This window comes from Dermacentor silvarum, chromosome 2, assembly GCF_013339745.2.
Source record: "Dermacentor silvarum isolate Dsil-2018 chromosome 2, BIME_Dsil_1.4, whole genome shotgun sequence".
NCBI classification, from domain to species: domain Eukaryota; kingdom Metazoa; phylum Arthropoda; class Arachnida; order Ixodida; family Ixodidae; genus Dermacentor; species Dermacentor silvarum.
This window is the reverse complement of record NC_051155.1, coordinates 243,102,159-243,126,153: the sequence shown is the minus strand read 5'-3', so window position 1 is coordinate 243,126,153 and position 23,995 is coordinate 243,102,159. Positions and strand designations below refer to the sequence as shown.

General features: G+C 47.4%; 1 long non-coding RNA gene across 1 annotated transcript; it reads right to left on the bottom strand.

Annotated features, from left to right (window-relative positions):
- Nucleotides 1-5,410: 5,410 nt before the first annotated feature.
- Nucleotides 5,411-23,555, bottom strand: LOC119441255 (uncharacterized). The gene is made up of 6 exons (XR_005189840.2): nt 23,490-23,555; nt 16,545-16,708; nt 14,521-14,666; nt 9,220-9,779; nt 6,520-6,591; nt 5,411-5,689 (listed from the first exon to the last, which is right to left on the bottom strand). It is a non-coding gene; the product is annotated as an uncharacterized LOC119441255 (long non-coding RNA).
- Nucleotides 23,556-23,995: the final 440 nt, after the last annotated feature.

Genomic DNA, 23,995 nt, shown 5'->3' with positions numbered 1-23,995 from the left:
TCTCCCGGGTTCTTCCCGAATCTTGCGAAAATGGTCCCAATCGACGAACGTGAATTCCCTGACCCTACTCCGAGCCACCTTGAAGTGGGTCTCGAGATTGTAGTGGTCGCTGCCAAACTCCATGGCGGTGTTCTCCCAGCCCACGTCCTCGACGTTCTTGACGAAGGCGAGGTCGGGTGTCGTGTCCCGGGTGACGGAGTTGCCGATGCGCGTGGGAAAAGCTTTGTCCGTGACCAGAGTGAGGTCCATCTCGCCCCCGGTGCGGTGTCCCGGGTGACGGAGTTGCCGATGCGCGTGGGAAAAGCTTTGTCCGTGACCAGAGTGAGGTCCATCTCGTTGGCGTCTTGCCACAGGTTGCGCCCCTTGGTAGTGTCGTAGATGTAGCCCCAGAGGCCGTACGGGGCGTTGAAGTCGCCGACGACGACCAAGGGTCGTGGGCCGGCCAGGTCGGTCGCTTTCTTGAGGATGGTCTTGAACTGTTGGCGCGAGTCCCTGGGGTTGCTATAGATATTGAGAACGAAGACACTGTTTCTGCGCTGATTCCGCTGCGGCGCGTCGAGCAGGATCTCAACCATGACATATTCGATTCTACCGCTCCCCAGCTTAAGGTCGTGGGTCAGATGAGTAAGCCTTTTATCGATCAAGGTACAAATGCCTCGCCCCCCAGGCCGGCCCGACACGGCCCTGTAGCCCTGGAGCGAGGCAGCGGAGACTAATGTTTCCTGAAGAGCAATGACCTGAGGTTTGATCACCAAAGACCTGAAAAACTGCTGCAGCGGGGCTTTCTTGTTAGAATACCCCCTGCAGTTCCATTGCCAAATGCGAAAACTCTCTTTGGATCTATCCATTATTGGGCTGACCGGACGGACTACCACCTAACGGGGCAGTTAGGGCTGCGCAAAGAATGGGACCTTCTGTCGGAGCGCTGGTGGGATACTTAAGTCTAGCTTCCCTCAGCAGCGGTTGAACGACGGTGGCGGATGAAGTCATTCGCGCTTCAATGGCGTCGATGCGATCTGCGAGAGCTCCGAGGCCCCAATTGGGGTCCCCGAGCGCAACCTGAATTTGGCGAACGCTGTCGGTGAGGAAAGTAACAGTAGGGGCGACCTGTTTGAGGCTGTCTGCCAGCGCAGTGAGAGTTTGCTTAATCTCGCTGACTTCTGCGGACAACACTCCCGATTCGCGTGTTTGATTTACGATTGCCCTGCGTTTTGAGGACGTTGCAGTACCGTCTACCGGAGCTGGGATTGGAGTCTCGGAGGCCCTCACTGCCGCATCGTTACCTAGCTTGCTCGGACTGAGGTCCGGACTGAGGTCCGGATGATGGCTGGGCTCTGGAACCTTGGCGGCCCCTGGAACCGGATCTGGACCTAGATTTGTATCGGACCCGGGATCCCGACCTGGACCTGGAGACGGTGCGGCTCCTGGTGCGTCCACGAGACCTGGATCTCTCCCTGGACCGGGAGCGGCTGCGGCCAGATCGGCGTTGAGGCGATGCTTGCCGGGCTTGATTCGCGTCGTTGAGGGCGCGGGAGCGTTCCCTCCGTCTGCGCCTGACGAGATATGGCATCTGGAATTTTTGTTTACACTCCTGGGCGGCCGTAAGGTGGTCGCCTCCGCATAGCTTGCATTTGGGATCGCACCTATGCTGAGCGTCGGGGTTTGCTTCTCCGCATCCCCTGCAGATGGCTTCGTTGGGCGAAGGGCAGACGTCGGAGCGGTGCCCGAGTCTGCTGCAGCTGTAACACACGTCCATTTGCTTGCGAAATAAAGTGCACAGCGCTGACATGTTCGGCGTTCTGTTTTCTCTTCTGTCCCCTCTGTTGTTGTTGCGCTGCTAATATCAGTATATATATATATATATATATATATATATATATATATATATATATATATATATATATATATATGTGTGTGTCTTCTATTTAAGTTAGTTTGCTCTACGGTATCACAAATTTGCTACATGTTATTGTGAAAGCCTGTTTCCTGCACAAATCTTTAAAGAGAGTGGCAATGTGGTCCCTAAGTGCATTTATGCAGGTCTGGTGGCCAGTTGAATTGAAGGCCCACATGGCACAGATGACGTCTACGGACGGGTTGCCCGGAGCATATCCACATAAGGTAGTGCAGGTCTGCCTCCCAGCATTGGCGCAGGACATAACGGGAAGCTGGAAGAGGCTTTATAAAAATTTAACGGAACCTTAAGCTCTGATTTTATAGTCTAAATCTTTAGGCTGTGCGCCTGGCTGGTGTAGCTCTTTCGACTTTATTGTCGCGAGTTTGGCATATTTATGTGTGTACTTTATTCTATGTCCCCTTTACTCGATGCCTCATGTTGAGGCCTTATAAGGTAGTTTTCAAATATATATATATATATATATATATATATATATATATATATATATATATATATATTGAAAGACGGAAGACGATCAGGACAGGCAGCACTAGCAGACCCGTTTATTCCGCAGGCACGGCCCAGGCTCCAACACGAAGAAGAAAAAGAACAGGGATGATGATGGCTATATACAAATGAGAACGATGAAGTACGTTAAATGTGCTTACAATATACATATTGTATTATATTATATATAATATTATATATAATATTATATATAATGCTATATATAATATTATATACAGGGTGTCCCAGCTATCACGCAGCACGATTTAAAAAAGAGGAACGGCGTTACTCGAAGCAAACTTAGTGTATATTGTTTCCAGTGCAGTTGAGTAGCCGCCAGTAATTTTTTCGTTACTGATATTTAATTAGCTAATTGTAATTAATTATCTAACTCGAGAAGTACTGTCCTAATTGTCAAAGTGTCAATGAGAAAATTGTAGAGCAGCATGAAAAACTCCCGATACAGCTTTCTGTTGCTCCGTACGTGCTACATAAAAGTGTTTTTCCAAGCGTGAAAGAAGCCCGCGAATACACGCAAAGTGGCTCGAGCGACCAGTCGCGCGGCAATTCTGTGTATTCGAGGGCTCCTGAAATAGAGGAAACATCAACAGATCAGCCGTAGAGATAAGCAAGAGACGATTAGAGTACTGGTGGGAAAAAAACAGGGAAAAGATGGATACGACCTGATCTCTTAAAATTATAGGTAGCGGAACAAGGGAAATGTTTGAAAAAGAAAAAGAATAATGAAAGGCATAGAGTTTCACACTATAAAACGTGAGAAACACTATAGTGAGAAACTCTATGATGAGAGGTATACAAAAATGCTAGATAAAGAACATTTATAGTATACCTGATTAAATCAAGCAGGCTAGGTGATTATTTGTCGCCGCCCCGTTTCAAAGGGGATTCCAATAAAACATCATCATCAGCAGCAGCTTACCGGGCCATCAACTAGCTGATGGCACTACGTGACGTGTTACTGGGAGTATTTCGGAGTCCCTGCCACTGACACCAGGCAAACCGGACCCACTGCTCAACGCGTTAGTTCTCGCGACCAGCTCGCCGCTGGGCTTAACTGGTTCACCCCCTTTACCCTTATCTCCTCGACTTCACTCTCAGCAGCCCCAATCTATAGAAAAACAAAACGACTAGCAAAACGAGCTACGAGTTCAGTTGGAAGTAACGCCATTCGAATAAACAATCCACACACCTAACGTTTTATTTCTCGCAAAGAGTCTACATGAATCTATCGCAACTTCGCACATGAACCTTCTGTGCAAAATCATTCGCATTTATATTTAGCAAGTGTATCTGTTGAGAGGCGTCACATCACGCTTGAGACGGAATAGCGTGATTCGTGGCATAACGCATTTGTTGGGCGGTCTCTTCCAGGTGTCGTGGACTGCTTCCAGAGGCGCACTCACTGGAACGGCAAACAATCAGTTAGGGACAGGCATACATAAAGCGTGTACGAATCCTTCAGCAAATCTTTAAAAAAACGTAACGCTAGCTTAAGGTCTTGTCTTAGTACAAGAGACAGCAATACAGTGCTATTTTCATCGTAGATCTAGAAAATAAATATACACGTACATGACTGCATGTGGCCACGGATGAAATCTACTGCTGTATATCCCTTCTGGACTTTTGGCGGCAATAGTACCGTTCGTTATTGCTGCATCAAAAGCAAGAAGCTATCTGGAATATTTCAGATTCGTATAAGGCTCAGATAGAAAACAGGGAGAGACGAACGAACTTGAAGAGCATGTAAGAAATTTTCAAACTTGAAAAAGGTGTTTTGTTTGAATCAATGCCCTGTATTTACGAATATACATCCAACTAAACATTTGCGGTTACGTTGTCGAGAACATATTTTCATGGAATTTAAAATTTTTAAAGAGCGTGCGAGTGACTGACTTCGAACAGCACTAGATCCCCGACATGAACATCTTTGTGACGTGTTTCATGATGTATTTTGTGGTTCCGTCGCATTGGAGCTAACACTCCATAAGGTAATTATTTGGCCCGAAACTATGAAAAAAGCAGAAAACATGAAATAGAAAGTCCAATAATGCGGAGCTCGCACGCTTCCTTCTCCATCACAAGACGAAACCGCTAGGCCTGTGCAAATATTCAATAATCGATATTCGCTTCGGCTCGAATTTTAGTACTCGAAGTTTCCGAAGTATTCGAAACGAACGAATATAGGTATTTTTCCGCGTGTAAGCCACAACCCGTATTACAACACCCCGGAAAAGAGAGAGAGAGAAAGATACGCGCGGTATAACCCGCGGAAATACCTGCGCACAACGCCCACAACTTAGTAAAAACAGTTACATTCGCGGATGCACGAATCGACCACGTCGTATCTTCAGCCAGCGGCTCTGTTCCCGACCTCTTCGGCTACGGTGATGACGGAGAACTTTGCCCTAGAGATGGTTTCACTGCAGTATTGAACGCGCTGCCGTGAAACACACCTCGAGATGAAATTCGCGCTGCCGTGAAGCCACACCTGAAGTCCAAATTCCCCTATAACCAGAACCCCTATTTCTCTGCTAATTTTTTTTTTAATTTTGGTGTTTGTTATACGCGCAGAAATATAGTACATTTTAAAACATGTATAATCGATAGCCTCGGTTTCGGTGAGCAAGTCGCATTGCATAGCTCATAGGGAAAACAAGGCAAAGCTTTACGAATTCGTTTACAGTCGCCTAATGATTTCTGCGCCTGTTAGATTATTCAAACATATTATTCACAGCGGCCGTACAGGTTTCCGAGAGCCGTGCAGCCGCTGTGAATAGGTTTGCGTCGATGCGGCGCTAAACTGTAACTTTGGTGGCCGACACCCGGCAAAACGGCACTGGTTAGGCATAACAGCCAATGCAGGCACGGCGCGCCGGTGGACGCCAAACCATCGCGGTCAGTTTGCAGCTCATCGGTGATCGGAGCAGGTTTCCTTAGGTTTGTCAACATTTGGCTCTTATGACAATGTTTTCATGCAAATCCCACCACTATTCGAACTATTCGCTTCGAAATTATTACATACTAATTGCTATTCGCTGCGACTTCGCTTTAAACCAAGGAACTGATATTCGCACAAGCCTAGAAAGAGCACATCGAAGGTATCCCGTAATGCAATGCAGTAAAAGCGCGTACTTCCTGAAGAATAGCGGGACAGCAGCGCCTCCTCTGGCGGGACAAAGGAACATGGCGCGCCTCTTCATAAGTTGTCCAGTACATCCAGGCGGCTATTGCTGCCTCCGGTATAGTTATTCATGGAGGCCGGCACTGCATGGAGTGAACGACAGGGCGCGTCGTTATACCGGACATGGAACGAGTCCATGGGCTGGTGAACATCTGCTACCGCCTATAATAAAATTAGCTGAAGTAGCTTTCTCAAGATAAAAGATAACTAAATAGAACTTTATATATACGTGTACGCCGTGTTTCAAAGGCACATGTCTTGCTTATTTTTCTTACGGAAATGTCGCGTGATCGATCCAACATTCTTACTTATTGAGCATCAATGGTAATAAATGTGCATACAGAAGCGTGATTGTTATGACTTCTTTACACTCGTTCGTGCTTTAAGCAATTGTCTGTCTGTGCAATTGCGTATGTCAATGTTTTCTTTTTTCGTTTTGTTCTTTTTTTTCGTTTTTGCTCTTCAGAATTAATAGATTACTTAAGGATAAGGGATTGCTGTAGAGCGTGAATGGGTGGATAAAGCAACTACAAAGTGCATCACGAAGACACGCAATGTGTCGTCGCAGCAAGCAGAAATTTAAGCAAGCAGTTGTTTTGTTGCGGGGTAAGCACGATAGGCGGCAAACAGTTTGTTTTTGCCTGCTTGCCGAAATTGAGTGCCATGTTCAACGATGGCATCTCTCAAGCGTCCATACAGAACTTCCCTGCCTATATTATTCACTTCCACCTGCTGACCTCAATATAATGTAAGTCGATAATATCTTCTCCGTGTTTAAACGTATTTGCGGTAAATGCAAATGCCGGAGTCATCCAGGACGGTTTTAACACCGCACTGAGAGAGTGCGGGGATGTTCGAAATTCGCCGCGCTTTCCTAAAAACGGCCCGAGTAATGCGGCGAAGCAGATATCACCTTCATTCAAGATCTCTGGAGCCTCCGCGAAGACGAGAAACTGCTGGGCTCCGCTGTGGGCGACCCTGCGAACTGCCAGGAAGCATATGCAGTCAGAAAATCATAGTTTCACTTGATGATCAAGAAACGTATGCCTTGGTTTCAGATGTCTTGCGCACACGCATAATCAAAAGTGTTTGTGCCAAAGTTGACTTCTCCACAATAAGAAGCGCGGAAGGGTAAAGCCCTCCCCCCGCGTAATAAGCGAGTAGCTGCGTTTTACAGTCCCGATCGAACGGAATATTGAGAGGGTCCGATTTCGGTCCCGTATAGGAGCTGTGCCTTCTATGTCCGAGACCGGCATTTAGTCGAACGCGTCATCGAGGAATCGAACGCGAGCGCACACAACGCCCCACCGTGTTGATCATACACGATGACTCCAGCGTCGTAGGGATAGTGTTGCTACAAATGGGGTGCAGAGGCAGTGGCGAGAAAGAGAAAATAAAAAAAAATTTGTCGCAGTTTCACCCGAAAGGCGAAGCACCAATTGCGATAGCAAATTAGTAGAGAATGAATGAATGAATAAACTTTATTGTACTAAGAGTGGTGTGGTTATCTCGTATTGAGCCCTCTTGTAGAGCCCCGCTAGCAGCACTAGCAACGCGCAGAACTGTTGCCGACGCCGTCGGCGTTTTGCCCGCGTTCGCACCGAACGCGCGCGGCGTTTTTATATAAATACGTATTTGGTGCCGCAGCTATTCGTCGCCTCCCCTCCCTCCCTCCCGTCCCCCCACAGCCTTTCGCGCGACGGAAAAAGTTGCGTTTGCTCTCTATATATGGAAAGGAGGAAAGAGACGCTTAATTCTGCAGCCCTTCAGGGAGCACGGCACAGAACGCGCGTTTGCTCTCCGACGTGCGTTCGCTCCCCGTGAAAGCGCGCACCCCTCGCGCCCTTTCACTCGCACATACAGCGTCCGGAGCGCGGCGACGATTTCATCGCCGTTGACGTCATACGGAACCTCACGGCGACGGCGATGACGACGGCGACGCCGATGGCAGAAATCTGCTTTGGAGTGTCCATATAATTGCTATCGCAATAAAATGTACGCAATGTCGTGGCCCGGAACTCGTCATTTGCAGCTTACATCAATGAATCTTGGCATCTGTTTTCATGTCCAATTATTTATGTAAATTAATATGATCAAACAACGTTTACGTAATCACTTGATGATCTAATCGGTCGTTAAAAGATGGGAACAGTTAAGAAACGTCCAAGTAAATTATTTCCGACAAGTTAACTTTTTCGGGAGCTCTCTCTTAGTCCAAGGGAATGGAGACCTCAGGAGTTCTTGAGTTAGGTGTTGGCCTAGATTAACGTTTATGTTTATAGTGCCAACAAAGAGATGAAAACTGACGCCGTAGAGACAGGTCAAATGTAACTACGAATTGTATTTTATTCTTGATAAACATGTATTTAGGCTACGCGCGCGTCTGACAGAGCTGCAAAGGGCATATATCAAAACGAAGACGATATAACGAAATTAAACAAAACATGAGAACAAGATTACAGCGCGCTGTTCAAGAACCCCCATCTTTCTTGTGTTCACGGGGGCGACGTTCACGACACTGTCGCTCGCTGCAGTGCATGGGACAGCGGCAGTGGTGGTGTGCTGCTGAGCACGAGGTTGCGGACTTGATTCGTGACCATGGATTCCAATAGATGCTCACGTACCGAGGCTTCGGTGTACGATCGTATATCAGAGAACTAAAGAACGGTCAACGCAATCCCGGGGCCCTCCACTACAGCGTGCCTCACAACGCAACTGCATCTTAATTTATAAAATTAAAGGGAAACTGAGACATCCACCCAAATGTAGCAATTGCTACAATAGAAACCCAACCGGGTTCCTCGAAAGAAAGCCTCGCAGTTGAAGAAAAATTCGTCCTGGTCCGGGACTCGAACCCGGGACCACCGCCCTTCCGGGGCAGCCGCTCTGCCATCTGAGCTAACCAGGCGGCTAGCAGATGGCAGGGCGAAGTCGAATTTGTCGACAACTCGAAGCAAAGGCAAGTGTATGACGTAATAGTTCAGCGGAAATCCGCTAGGTGGAGATAAGTAATTAAAAGGAAAACTGAGACATCCACCCAAATGTAGCAATTGCTACAATGGAAACCCAACCGGGTTCCTAGAAAGAAAGCCTCGCAGTTGAAGAAAAATTCGTCCTGGTCCGGAACTCGAACCCGGGACCACCGCCTTTCCGGGGCAGCCGCTCTACCATCTGAGCTAACCAGGCGGCTAGCAGATGGCAGGGCGAAGTCTAATTTGTCGACAACTCGAAGCAAAGGCAAGTGTATGACGTAATAGTTCAGCGAACGTAAAATCCCACGAATTCAGTTTCGCGAATTTGACTTTTGTGGTGAACCAGCTCGAAGCTCCACAGCGCACATCATAATCCCGACATCAACTAACCATCTGCCGCGGTAGCTCAGTGGCTATGGCGTTGTGCTGTTGAGCACGAGGTCGTGGGTTCAATCCCCGCGACGGCCGCTCCGATAGGGGCGGAATGCAAAAACGCTCGTGTGCACGGGTGCTTTGGGTGCACGTTAAAGAACCCCTGCAGGTGGCCAAGTTATTCCGGAGTCCCCGACTGCGGCGTGCCTCATAATCAGATCGTGGTTTCGGCACGTCAAACCCCAGAATTTAATCTAAAGTCAGCTAACCTTTCTGGGCGGCGATCTTGTTGAAGAAGGACACCACGGGGTTACCGCTTTCGTCTAAACTCCCATTGGCCCCCACTCCTTCTGTAGCTGCAAGACAGTCATAGGAGAGGAAAAGGCTCCAAATTCATGTTTCATTTTAATTACGTAGGGCACACACGCACGTACATACATACAGAAACACACTATGCATTCCCAACATACGTATGTTGGAAATTTTCCGCGTCATCGTGATGACACGCGTGCACACACCTTTGCACAACTCTCCAGTGTGTATAAGCGCATGCCAGAAGAGTTACTTGAAGAGCAGGTCAATCGTTCGTTGGTCCCTCTGTGGGCGTAAATCTGACGATTCTTTACTTCTTCTTGCGCGTATGCGCAATGACGCTGCCGCCCTATAAATTTGTATATTGAGAAAGTGGTATGTTCTGTTCTAATTCTAGCGCTGACTTCTCTTTGACACTGTGTTTGCTATACAGAGGAGCGCTTTGGCATCCCGAAGCACGCGGACGTATACTTGCTTGACGCAGCGGTGGTGCCCTCCGTCGGCTCGCTGTCCTCGGCTGCAAAAGAGACAAGAAATGCGGAAGAGCGTTCGTCCCTAAAACCTTAGAGTAATTGCGAATGTAATTTTAAAGTTGCAGTCCTCAATGTCGTTCATCGTTTTTTGCTGTGCCGAAAGATGACTTATTTGCTGAGAAAATTTCAATTGAATGGTATATCTCTTCGAAGAGATCAGAATGACCGAGGAAAGGGGGTTATTGAAAGGGAGGGGGATAACAGCTTCGCTGACTAACTACAAAGTGGTGGTATAGCCTTCATCTTGGCGTTGGCCGTGTGAAATATTTAACCTTGGTACGATCGAATTTATACAGTGCTGATGCGATGGGTTCTGAGGTATATGGCCGGCGTATGCGGGTATGATGGGTCTCGCAAATGGATCAACCGATTGTATTTTTGCGGCGGCGACGCTGACAGCAGAAATGCGCTTCGAGTGTCCATATAATCGCTATCGCAATAAAGCACTGGTGTAATCTATAGAATTGCGCACCTGATCCCGCTGTGACTGAAACAACTGTATAATGCACTTATTTATTTAAAACTTTGCCACCGAATATTTGTTGCGGGTAACACCACTAGGACAACTTACGGTCGAGCGCCTCTACAGCAAGCGCGTCTGAAACGAAATGACCTGTATAACGAAGGAGTAATTATGTCCCGGTTTTATTGTGAGCTGTGAAGTTCGCGACCTTTACAACGAAGTGACCTGCATAAAGAACTATTTCGGAGACCCCGAGCACTTCGTTATAAAGGCGTTCGGCTGTACACGAAATTGATTATCTTTCAATAAAAATAATTATTCGTTTATATGCAAATTACTATGGCTGTTTTTCACATCTACGAACAGCGCCACTATTCCAAAAATATGACATGCTGCGTGTACTATACGAAAATTCTTCTAAAAATTCGAAAAGAATTTTTAGTGCACAAAGTAATGAACGCAAACTCTCCGGATACTTCTTGCGACACAGCACACAACACACAAAATAAGGACCGATTGCGAGAAGCATGCATTTGGCTGTCAGTGTGCAAAAATAATTAACAGATGCAGAGAATCTGTATCCTTAAATACTTCTTTAATTAAGGACATTTAAAAAAAGAAATGGAAGATTGGATTGGAATAGAGAGGCCATATATACTTTAAATTGAATAAATGAGATTAGAAAATAAAAAATAATGTTTCTGCCATGAATTGCATTCATTTTCTCTTCCGGATCCACATGATATAATTTTGTTTAATTTTTGCATTTTTGTATTAAGACAAATATGGTTTAGTGCGTTCATATCCTGTTTCCAGCCATTATTTTCATTTTATGTTGTATCAATTTAGCGCACAATTACATAATTTTATTTTGGTACGCATGCAGTTGCTGTATATTGCGATAAATTTCATGACGTTTTGTGTTATGTCTTTTATTTTGTATAATTTTAGCACACAATTAGGATGAGCATTTTTTGTTGTACGCATGCTATAATGATAATATACATTGTTACCATGGTCTTTCACCTTAATTAGCGCTGTTGTACGTTGCAAAATTGTGCATATGTACGCAATCTAGCTCCTGTCAAACGTGTCATTTGCGGGGGCTGAAACCTTTCTCAGGCTCTTTATGCGTTTAGTTTCAACCTACCTTCGTTTGAATGAACGAGAAATGAATGCAAACGTAAGTTGACACCATCATTATAATCATCATCAGCCCATTCATGTCCACTGCAGGACGAAGGCCTGCAGTGGACATGAATCACATGAATCATGAAGACATGGGTAAGTGGAGATCACAGGGACGTGTCCCTGTGATCTCCACTTACCCCTGTCTTGCGCTAGATGATTCCAACTAACGCCTGCAAATTTGCTAACTTCATCACCCCACCTAGTTTTCTGCCAATCCTAGTTAATTACAACGCGTCATTCAGATTGACAAAATAATGATAAGCCGCATAATTATTGTTTCGTTCGGAAATTCATTATTCATTGCTTGCAATAATATCGCGCCTGTCATCTTCAATGCCATTATTTTTATTAATTTTACATGATATGCACACTGGCGGTCAAGTTGATGATTTGTACATAGAGAAATGTCCATGTACAAGTCATGCTTTATGTATAGCTATGTTCATAAGCGCTTTGCTACCGCAATTATATGTAGAGAGAGAGAGAGAGAAACGACTTTATTCCAGGTCAGACTAAGACCTATAGATATTCCTCCGCCAGGAGGACCATGGCCAGCTGGTCGGCGAAGGCCGCCGACGCCAACCACACCCGCCAGTGGGGAGGTGGGGGGTTAGGGTAGTGAGAGGATTGTAGGGCTGCGGGGCAAGAGAAAAAGATGTGCTCTACATTTGCGTACGTAGAAGGGCAGTTGGGACATGAGGGGTCTGAGCGGTAACGATAAAGGTATAGGTGTGCTGGAGTGATCAAGGTGTTGAGCTGGATGGCCCTGAGGGTGCGTACTTGGGCAGTGGAGAGACGAGGGTGTGGTGGCGGAAGCGTCTGCAATCAATGCCGGAGGTGTTTGTAGTGCTGCTTCAGAGTTTTCTTATAAAAGTGTGCCTCGTCCGCTATGGGCGGGCAAGGCCAGGGGATCGTCGGCGCCCGGCTATTAATCTCGCGGGCAAGCTCATGAGCGAGCTTATTGCCGATAATCCCCGCATGACCTGGCACCCACACCACACTGACCAAAGCAGGGGAGAGAAGGGAGAGAGCGTCAGAAAGGTCGTCGTGAAGATTATCGGCAAGTCTGTTGTCGCGAAGAGCCCTGATTGCCGCCATGGAGTCCGAGCAAATGCGATACCGAGGAGAGGGAGGAAGAAGGGTTAGTTCGTGCGTCGCGTGAACGATGGCGGCCAATTCAAGGGATAGAGAAGAAGTAGGAAGTGAGAAGGGGCCAGCGGTGGAAGTGATGGGAATACCAAGGGGGGTCGGCATTGTCACACGAGCAGTGGAGCCATGAGTTTGGTAATACGCTGCGTCGACGTAGCATGTGACAGTGTCCGGTGGAAAAGGGTCGTGGAAGTGAGCGCGGGCTTGTCGTCGTCCCTCATGAATATGTGGGGTCATATTAGAGGGAATAGGGGCACAGCGGAGATTGCTGGGAAGAGGTCGTTGAGGGGTGTACAGAGGAAAGTCAATGGGCCGGATGCCAGCCCGCTGCAGTAGCCAATGACCCTGCGCAGAGCTGTATAGGCGGCCAAGTTGTCAATCCCTATGGAGGCGCAAGAGCTCTGCAAGGGGAAGAAATAGGCCTGTTGCGTATGGTTTGGCTGTGAATGCGTGTGTCGGAAGATGTAGGGCAGCTTTATAGAGACTGTTTAAAGCCGATTGAATGCGATGCATTTACGTCTGCGTAAGTGTGCAGTATGGCAGGGAATAAAGGATTTTGTTCAAGGCAAAGGCTGTTACAAGTTGATTGGCTCTGCATTCGTCGAGGCCGCCGCGCCGCTTGACCACTCGTCGGACTAAGTGAGTTACTTGGTGGCATGTGGTTATCGTGGACTGTATTGCGTGGGTGAAAGAGTGGTCTTGGAGGGGAAAGCCCGGCAGGATGACGTGCGGGGGATGGGAGTACCGGCGAGAGTGAGATTAAGGAGGGGGCTTACAGACCGTTGGTACTTTGTAGCGGAAAGGAGCAGCAGCTCAGATTTCTCTGGAGCCGCTTGCATACCAGAGCGGGAAAGGAATTCGGAAATGAGGTTGAGGCCGGATTGTAATGTGAATTCCAGCTCCCCCGGTGAGCCGTGAGTACACCAAAGGGTTTTATCATCAGCATAGAGAATTGACTGTAGGTGCGGAATCTCCGACAAGGATTTTGCGAGAGGGGCTAGCCCGAGATTAAAGAGGGTTGGAGAGAGCACGGCACCTGGAGGTGTTCCGCGGGTGAGCGCGATGGGCGGGGTCAACGTGGTCCCGAGTCGGAACTGAGCTTGTCGAGAGCGGAGAAAAGAAGAAGCGTAACAGTAGAGTCGGGATCCACAGCCGGTGTCAATACGGGGGCCTCTGTCGGGCACCCGCTGCGGTAGCGTGTGGCAATGGCGTTGCGCTGCTGAGCTCGAGGTGGTTCGACCCCGGCCGCGGAATGCAAGAACGCTCGGGTGCCGTGCACTGGGTGAACGCTAAAGAAGCACCAAGTGGTTAAAATTAATCCGGAGCCCCCACTACGCGGCGTGCCTCATAATCAGATCGGGGTTTTGGCAAGTAAAACCCCAGAATAATTTTTTTTTGCTTCCACTTGGAATGCTTACGTTGAAGGAAATAAAATTCAATTCAGTTCAATTCAAGAGCATCCGTCGTTGCGCTGTTCAACAATTAATAGGATGTTCTAAAAGGTCAGTTGCATTTTATTTGCATTTCGCTGTCCGTCAAGTTCATTTGTGTTGTTTGGCGTCATACTGGTTCTTTGTCCTGACTAATAAGGATTTGATTGATTGATTGATTGATTGATTGATTGATTGATTGATTGATTGATTGATTGATTGATTGATTGATTGATTGATACTAGCGCAAGGGCTACAGAAATATTTCAGCCAATTCCCTCTCCATTAGCCTGTTCTCGTGACCGGTGGGAAACTCTGTGCACTGCCTTGAGCATATGCAGTGAGTTTCTGCCTCTATTCCACTAGAGAAAAAAAAAACATGGCCTCCGATCATGTGAGAGGTCATCTGGGAGGCCATGTGAGGAAGTACACTGTGCACCTTGTCGCCGCAGCGCGCGCTTTGAGCGAATAGTGAAGCCGTGCACCACCCACACTGCGTAATCTTGTAGATAATGAAGCCGACGACGCCCAGAACGACGACGGCGAAGAGGAGCAGGCCACCGATGGTCATGAGCATTGAAGCGGCAGACTTGCCGTCGCTGTCCGACTTGTTCGTGCCCCCCGCGTTGCTGGCGCCCCTGCGCCATGCAGTTCGCCGTGAGTGCCGCTTTGGGGAACAGCGAAGGTAAAAAAAAAAAAAAAGGGGGGGGGGGGGGGGGGGGGGAAGACGTCGAACCAGAGTGGTAGACACGTTTGACACCTTCCTTTGCGTGTCTAAACGGTGAATTTTATCTACTTAAACGCTAAACTATAGTTCCAAGAAAACGTTAATTTTCTTCGCCACACACAAAGTGCATTTATCGTGGAGATGAGTGGAGAAGACAACAGGCGTTGAAAAACGAAAGCCATTGTGGAGCTTGCTAATATACGCTGAAACAAGAGAACTCTGTGATTATCCAGTTAACTTATCACGAATTCGTTAACGCTGCTAGCATATCCGCTTAAAACTATGTGATTTTGTTGTCTAGATGTACTTTTTGCTTCCGAGTTACGCGTCCTCTCTTCTATCGCTTTAGAATAACTTGCCCTCTTTCTTTTTTCCCAGTAAGCAGCAGCTTAGTTAAGGCAATGATGAAACGCGCAAGCTTCATGTGATAGCAAACTAAGAGGAATCAAACACCTGTTGTGGACATGCCCTGGTCTAAATCTGATACGACGGCGCTACCTGCAAACAGTGGGCCTTCATCCCACGAGACCACCGGACTATGATTATTGGCTCTGTGGGACCAACCATCGAGCACTATTGATGTTCATCGCCTGAAACCGGCCTGCATTTGTATATTTAATAGTTCATGCCGTTGGGCCTGCTTTCGAAAAAAAAAAAGGAATGAAGCTAATTTGCAAAAGCCACTTCTTGTTCAGTTTCTTGTACATGACGTAGCTTAAACGCGATAGTCTAACACACAGTTCATAGAATTCTCTTTCGAGGTTCTTGTAAACCGGGACAAGCAAATAATTAGACGCGTCCAATGCTGTGATGAGCGTCAGCTCTCGCGGAAGTAAAGCTTTACGCTGATGATTATAATGATTTAATGGCACCCCCTTTGAAACGGGGCGGTGACAAATAGTCACCTAGCCTACTTGATTTAATCAGGTATGCAATCAGTATGATAAAACATGTCTTTTTATCTACCATTTTTTGTATACATCTCCTTTATCTTTTTTTTTTCTTCAAAATCTACCTTGTACCTGCACCGCTACCTATGACTAACAGATCCGGTCGTATCAGTCCCTACTCTGCTTTTTTTTTTCACCAATACTTCAAGCGTATCTTGCTTATCTCGACTGCTTACCAGTTGATGCTTCCGTCCACTTTAACGCCAAGCGCTTCTGGAAGGTGCACGTTACCTACGGTTCTCACTGGGTGAATCCCTTCGCATTCCATTAGGATGTGCTGAGTAGTCTCCGGATTTTTGCTGCAGCATACACATGCCTCATCTAGTTCCGAATATTTGCTCCGGTATGTTTTTGTCCTTAGGCAACCAGCTCAAACCTCAAATAGCATGGCACTGCCCTTTGTTTTATCGTACAAATTTTCCCTTCTAATTTATTTCTTCTCATTCTTGTAATTTCCATGGTCCTTTTGTTTGTATTCTTTGAATCCAGTTTACGGCGTCCGTTTCTCTCACTTTCTTTCTGATGACTCCTGGTTGTTTATTTACACTACCCTGGAGTTGGTCGCCAACTTTCTTGACCTCTTCCTCCATTTTGTGTCCCCGCTTTTCAGGTACAGATACTTGTGCTAGCCGCCCATCTATATTCATCCATGTTCCTGAGTCTCTCTTCAAGACTAATTTTGCTCTGCGCTTCTCTGACTTCTAAAGAGGCCCAACCCATATCACACTGCACCGCCTCATTTGGGGTTTCACCGTGGCCTTCCAAAGCCGACTGGCCTACCGATATTTGGTTAACTTCCAACCCCGACAAGAAGCAGACGCGGAAGCGAAGTAGCGCACCCTCTGGCGGACTTCCGTTGCACCATGATGGAGTCCGGTGGCCTCTTTCCCTTGCCGGGCGCCCCGTCGTCAGCTCCGGCGTCCTCCTCCTCCTCCTCCTCTTCCTCCTTCTTTTCATTCCCGCCATCACCGGTCTCCTCGTCGCCCATGGCTCACCAGTAGCTCTGCAGGAAACGCATTCTTAACGTTAGAGTCAATCATTCAAACGGACGTTAAGGAGAGAGACAGAAGAAAGGGGAAAGGCAGAGAGGTTAACCAGATGGGAAGATCCGGTTTGCTGCCCTACGCTGGGGAGAGAGGGGAGGGGGAGGTACGTTTAAGCCAACGAAGCAGGCGTAGGCCTCGTGCTGTTGACAGGCGGGCATCTGCATGCGCATTGCAAAAGTTGAAAGTGCGAAATTGGGCTAGCTGGTTGAGCAACATTCAGACACAAACAGCGCACCAGCAGGACCATTGAACGGTGCCTGTGTTGTTTTGGTCTTCATTGGTTCTGTTCGGCGCTGTTTTTCTAGGTGCAAAAATTATCCGCATCTCAGCCCGTCTCTCCATTCAGACCTCGTGGCTCAACCTCCACAGGGCTTCGCGAGTGACACTGCGTCGGAACCCCGTATAAACGACACTGACGCACTCGTCCTTTTGCATTTGCTGCACAAAGACTCAACGTACCAAACCGAGGCGCCACAGGCCAACGCTAGCGTTATTTTTGTTCTATGTTTAACAGCACCGCTTAAAACATGCAGAGGCATGTATACTGTCCTGTTGAAGATGGATCGTTATGTTCAATTTGCTATACTAATAAGTTAGAATTTTTTTTTTTTTTTTTTTTTGTCGATACCACGCGACCCGCCGCGGTGGCTCAGTCAGCTAAGGCGTTGCGCTGCTGAGCACGAGCTGCGGCGGCCGCATTTCGATGGAGGCGAAATGCAAAAAATCACCGTCCCAGCACTCCGTGCAGATGGTTAACCAGTGAAGCTGAAACGTGCGGCCCCGGTGTTTAGCAGTGGGTTAATCCCGATGCTGTATTGAAGCGTTTCTCAATTATTGGTTACATGTTTGTGTTTCTAGTGGAACGCAAGCGCCAATGACGAGCGAATGCTGCTAACCACTACGCCGAGCTAACTCGAGATATCGAACGCATGCGACAACGGCGAGCCGAGGAAGCGGCGTTGCGGGCAGAGCAGCGTCAACGTGGCAATGGCGGGAACGCGTTCGCCGGAGCCAACGCCCACTTTCGGCGGGAGTTTCTCGAGCGGCACTTTGGCTTGGGTACGACGCAGAGAACGACGTCACTAACGGCGCTGCCAATGGCGCGCGCGCTTGGGTGCGACGTAGAGACGACGTAACTGACGGCGCAGCCAATGGAGGGCTTTATCGAAACATGCGGCGAACGTTTTTTTCGTTTCGCCTACCCATATACAGCTTTCGCTGTAAAACGCCCGTGTGCTTGCGTTGTAGTGTACGTTAAAGAACCCCAGGTGGTCAAAATTAATCCGGAGCCCTCCACTACGGCGTGCCTCATAATCAGAACTGGTTTTGGCACGTAAAACCCCAGAAAGAAGAAGATCGATACCACGCGCCAGCTCGCGCGGAGCGCCCGGCGACCGCCGCTGGAGACTGAGCACGTGCGCGGTATATTGTCGAGTCTGAATAAGCGCCTCTTGAAAGGACGCTGAAGACAACTACAGTCAGTTTAGTCAAATGGAAATGGACGGACGGACGGACGGACGGACGGAAAACTTTAATGAAAGTCCTGAGGTACGCGACTCAGCGCGCAGCGGGCCGCTCCCACGTTGGGACAGTCAGGCCATGCCCGACCGCCGCATCGTGGGCCCTCTGGACAGCCCATAGTTGCGACCCGGCATCAGGGGGCAACGCCAGAGCATATGGTCTAAGCTAGCGAAGTCATTGCAGTGCCTGCAATAACTACTGGCATAAGTGTCGGGATAAAGCTTGTGTAATAAAGCCGGGCTGAGATACGAGCCTGTTTGCAATAATCTGAGGGTCAATGCCTGCCCTCTATTTAACTTCTTGTGAAGAAGGGGAAAGTCTCTCCTGCCGAGATAAAAGTGCTGCGTAATTTCATATGGATAGCGCGATCTCTTAAAGCTGATGTAGTTCCTTTAGCTAGTGTACAAGTCTACAAAAATTCTCTTGAGCTGAGTTGACTTCGTTTGTTTTCGAACGCAGCGCAAACATTTAAAGCGTTTAGCTTTCCTTGAGAACTAACCGCGATTTTCTTGGGACTGTTTAACCGTTCTCGTGTTCCTATCCCGAAGATTGTGCAGTCTAACACAGCTGTAAAAGCCGCGCCGTCGTACGGTACCACCGGTACCACCGTACCACAGGGTGGTAAGGCGAGCGTTCTCGCATTCTTCCTTCGTGACAGCTAGTGTTTTGAGACGCTGTCGTTGAGACGCTGCGACAAAAGCGGTCGCAGACGCTGCACGGATTCCCGAACTGGTCCTTGAGGAAGAGGCGCTTGAAGTTCCGATTAGCTCCCGGGTGCGGGTAAGGCACGATGTAGAGTTACTGAATATGACTCCCGCAGACTCCCGCAGGAGCCACCTACAGAAACTCTATCACGATGGTTACGGGAGCGCCACCTATGACACATAGTGCAACATAGTGCCACAAATAGCCACCTCCAAAGCATACTAACCGCATTATTTGATAGCAACCGTGGTTGGTCGTTCATAACTTTCTCTCTCTCTCTCTCTCTCCTCTCTCTCTCTCTCTCTCTGTGTGTGTGTGTGTGTGTGTGTTGTGTGTGTGTGTGTGTGGTGGTGTGTGTGTGTGTGTGTGTGTGTGTGTTGTGTGTGTGTGTGTGTGTGTGTGTGTGTGTGCGCGTGCGTGCGTGCGTGCGTGCGTGCGTGCGGTGTGTGTGTGTGTGCGTTGCTTGCGTGCGTGCGTGCGTGCGTGTCGTGCGTGGCGTGCGTGCGTGCGTGTGTGTGTGTGTGTGTGTGTGTGTGTGTGTGTTGTGTGTGTGTGTGTGTGTGTGTGTGTGTGGTGTGTGTGTGTGTGTGTGTGTGTGTGTGTGTGTGTGTGTGTGTTGTGTGTGTGTGTGTGTGTGTGTGTGTGTGTGTGTGTGTGTGTGTGTGTAATAGTAGGCACGGTTGACTATGCATCCTCGGTCCGACATTTTTGCTTATAGTTGACTCACGAAATACCATTGATTAGTTGGAGCACATTTCGAAAAGGAAACAGCAGCTCTTGAACAGGAGTCGTTGCGCCCGTGACTGCTGATGAAATGCCTCATGACAAACGAACCATTCCGCGACCGGGCGGTGGGGTGCGAGTAGCGGGGTGCCGGCAGTAGGGGAATTAGTAATTACAATGCGCATATGAAAGGGGGGGGGGGGGGGGGGGAGGGGGGGGGCTTTGTTTGGCACAGAAAGAAAAAATACAATGGTCCGAGAGACAAATAGCAACGAGGGCGTCCTGCTGTGATGCATATTGGGACCAGCGCAGAAAAAAACACTGAAAAAGTATTGCGAAGGACAGGCCAAGCACTTTTCCTGTCTTGCTTTTTCTTTACCTTGTCCAAGCACTCTTCCTGTCTTTCTTTTTCTTTACCTTGTTTTTTTGTATACTGTGGTTCCAACTTCAAATACATGCATTAAATATAGCCTGCTATTGACTATACGTTAACAATGCCCCACGAGAACTATCAGTGTGGATGGAGGTTCGTTCACTCCTGAGGGCAATGCCTTCTTCAACGTCATTCGCATCTGAGCCAGGGTATAGAACCGGAACCGAACAGAAAACTGAAAACCGGAAACAAAAATGTATTTTGCTCGAACCAGAATTGAAACGGAACATTACGATTTTTTTTTACTCCGAGGCAAATCCGAAAGAAAGAAATAACAATTGCCGGTTACGATTGGCCACGCGCTTTTCCGGGGCTTTTCATCCATGCATTGCCTACACTTGTGGTTCAACTATGCTACGTCATCTGTAAATGCATACCATGTTCTCGTGATTTTAAAGGTAGCGGCACCGTTGGTACAGTTTTACGCCTATTGCATCAGGGGGTAGACTAGGTGTTGTGTTAACACGGCAACATTTGCATTGCATCCAACGCGCGGACTCGCGATACTGTGATGCGCGCAATGAATCTGAGACAGTAGAGAACATATTGTAGTAAAGCATGTTGTTGGGCTAGTTGGTTCATAGATTCTGCAAAATGTTTAAGCCACGCGAAGAAGACCGGACGGGAACAGAAACACGCACACACAAAGCGCAGACTTTGACAGGGCAATCAGTAACGTAGGTAAAAGCGGCTTGTTCTTTGTTCTTGGGAGGTAGGAAAGAGCCCGGGGTAGAATAAATATACGGGGTAGAATAAATATACTATAAAAAAAGCCGCTTTTACTTACGTTAACCTGATTGCCCTGTCAAAGTCTGCGCTTTGTTTGTGCGTCTATGTTTCTGTTACCGTCCGGTCTTCTTCGCGCAGTTTAAACATTTTGCAGACAAATGCTTGTTGCTTGTCCGCAGTTTCACTTTGAACGGCAAGCATTGATCTATTCTTTAGCGCCACTTAACAACAGGCCGTTCAATTAAAAAGTGTTACTGGGCCATCGACCAGACATATCAATAATGGGAAATGAAAAAAGACGAAAAAAAAATGCCGCCGATGGGAGCCGAACCCACAACCTCCGCATTACGCGTCGTGCGTTGCACTATACATATTGCGCTACGGCAGCGACTGTTCCCAGGTCCATGATTCTTTGGTATTAATTTGTACAAGATATAACCTTGGAATTGTTCTTTGGCCAGCGCCAGTCAAGGCCATGGAAATGAATGGAGACTTTATTGTTAATTAAACCTATTAAACCGCTTAACATACGCTATGGTATTCCTTGGGATCACGGCTGAAGACCTTGCTTGGGTTGGTGGGTTGACTCTCTCTCTCTCTCTCATCTTTTTCTCTCAATTTTTTTCGGCTTACTTTCATTCTTTACTCTGCCACATATAGCTCATTCGCCCACAGAGAAGTTAGTACCTGAAGTTACCATTGCTGAAAGCGGCGCTATAGTTGGCCACTGGCATTATGAAACATGGTTACAGCACTAAGGAAGACGAAGACAACATGAACATGCATGTCGCGTTTATGTCTGGGATTTTCGTTAACGCTATAACCGTGTCTCATAAAGCTAATACCTTACGAGTGTGCACCTCTTGCTTTCTTTGTCCATTTTGACACGCCGAATTTCTGTGAATTTTCGCTTTTTCGAGCACAGTCATCTGACAGTAACACCGAAAACCTTCGGCACGAATGAAATTACTCATCTCTATAGTTCCATAAAAGTTGCTTTCCGTCTTATTTTTCTAGAATTAATCTTCTTTTTTCGCCCTTCCACCTCGAATAATTTTGAATCATTAGACCTTTCCGGAATTCCGGCTTCATACACAACATAACACGCTATACCCTTTCCGCATACCCTTTCTTAGAATCGCTGTTTCTGCCTCACTCTGTCACCTCCAAGAGTCCTGAATCAATTAGCAATGCTCCAAAGCTTTCAGTGGTATAATTCGGCTTTCAGTGGAAACCTTTTTTACACGCTCGGCTGCTTTCTTCCGCGCCCAAAGGACCATCCACCCATTCGCAGTGCACAATAGATTGTTTACAGGAGCCCCTGCGAGTGTTCATACATCGGCGAGACGAAAAATCTTCCGAAGCGCCTCCGCCAACACGCGAACGACCTTCGAAGCTTCAATCGTGTACGGAGCGCAGTTGCCGAGTCATCTTAGAAGTGGAGAGAAATCCTACAAGACGCCTTTTTATAGTCTTGGCCTACGAAGCAGGCAATAAGGAACTTCAACTGATCGTTAGTCGTTAGGGGCCCTCCCGCCTTTGTACGCTGACGAACTTCGCAGCGTCACAGCCCAGCCGGAGCGGGGACGGAAGGAAAAAGGCTTCGAAACATCGGGAACATTAAAATTAAAATTTTTGGGTTGGCGTCAAACTCAGTCCTCTCAAACAGTCATTCCCAACCAGACAGATATATGTCCGATGTTCACCTTTGAGTTAGTAAACCAGATCTAGTAAGAAGAAAGTATACATGGGCCTACTCCACCGACGCGCCGTACTATGTACTGTCTTTTCTTTTTTTTTTTTTTTAGATTGCCTTTGTAAGTACAGTACGGAGCACTCATGGGCAGTCTGTAGTGTGGTAGAACGGTGAGGCTCCGTGTTAGTATCGTCCTGGGCACTAACCCTCAACGAAAGAGCGAGGGCCTGCTAAATTTCACACTGTGTCTGTAAACAATTCGTCTGTAAATACAGTTCACAAAACTTGTTCAACGCCTCATGTCTCCTACTTCAGCCCCACCGAGCTACATTATAGGCCTATGCCCCCTTTATACTTTACTATGCCCCCTTTATCCTCCAGACTGATCATATACATAACACGGAGGGGGAAAAAAATCATGTTCTGCTGGTTCATACACCCCTCCCCTTGTATAAGACTTCATTGTGTAGTTGGAAAGAAAGAAAGAAAGAAAGAAAGAAAGAAAGAAAGAAAGAAAGAAAGAAAGAAAGAAAGAAAGAACGGCAATCAGAAAAAAAAAATGTTCGCGAGAGATCCTGCTGTAATAACTATCTAGCTATAGTTGCTCCCACAGATATTCGCAGGGCATTGTGAATGCCCCGGGCAGGCAAAATTCAGGGTTCCCTGTTATATTCATATACACCTGCAGTAACCGACATCGAAACGACGTTCGCTTCGAGCCAAGTAATCACACTGCATCGACGACATACCTGTACACTTACTAAACCGCGCTCGTTGGTAGTCTACACTTATGTGCAATAATTCCGTGCAAACGAAGCCGTGTCTTCTATGTCGTTGTACCCGACTGTGCCAAGCACTTCACGACCATTACAGGCGCGCTACTCTCACGAATACATGCAAAAATGCTGTCCCGTATAGAAGATCCACTCACGTTTGTAACTTTTCCCTTGGAGGGCGTCTTCTTCTTCTCCTACTAAAAATATGGCACGTGTCCACTACGGTTAATTTGCCAAGAAAATACGTGAAACTTGTTATATAAATTTTGAGCAGGTAATAGTTTTTTCTTTTTTTTTTTTGCATCCGCACAGGGCTACATGTGTTTATTTGATGTCCTTTTTGTAATCTTTACTACACGTGCAGCAAGTCCCCTGAAGAAATACATCGTTCTCAAATGGTCATTTTGATTGTTCGCCTTTACCTCTTTTGTACGTTGTTGGGTGTATGTTTTATTTTATCCAGTGTGGCCAATCCCCCTCGTGGGTACGAGCCATGTTTTGAGGCAACAACAACAACAACAACAACAATAATCATCGGCTCTGGAACTTAAATTACACATGTAAGTAAATAGCGAAAATACTTGCGTATAGGGTCATCGGACCCTATATGCAACGACCGTTGACTGCGCGCTCACTCTCCCTGTCGAGTTGTAGTTTGTTC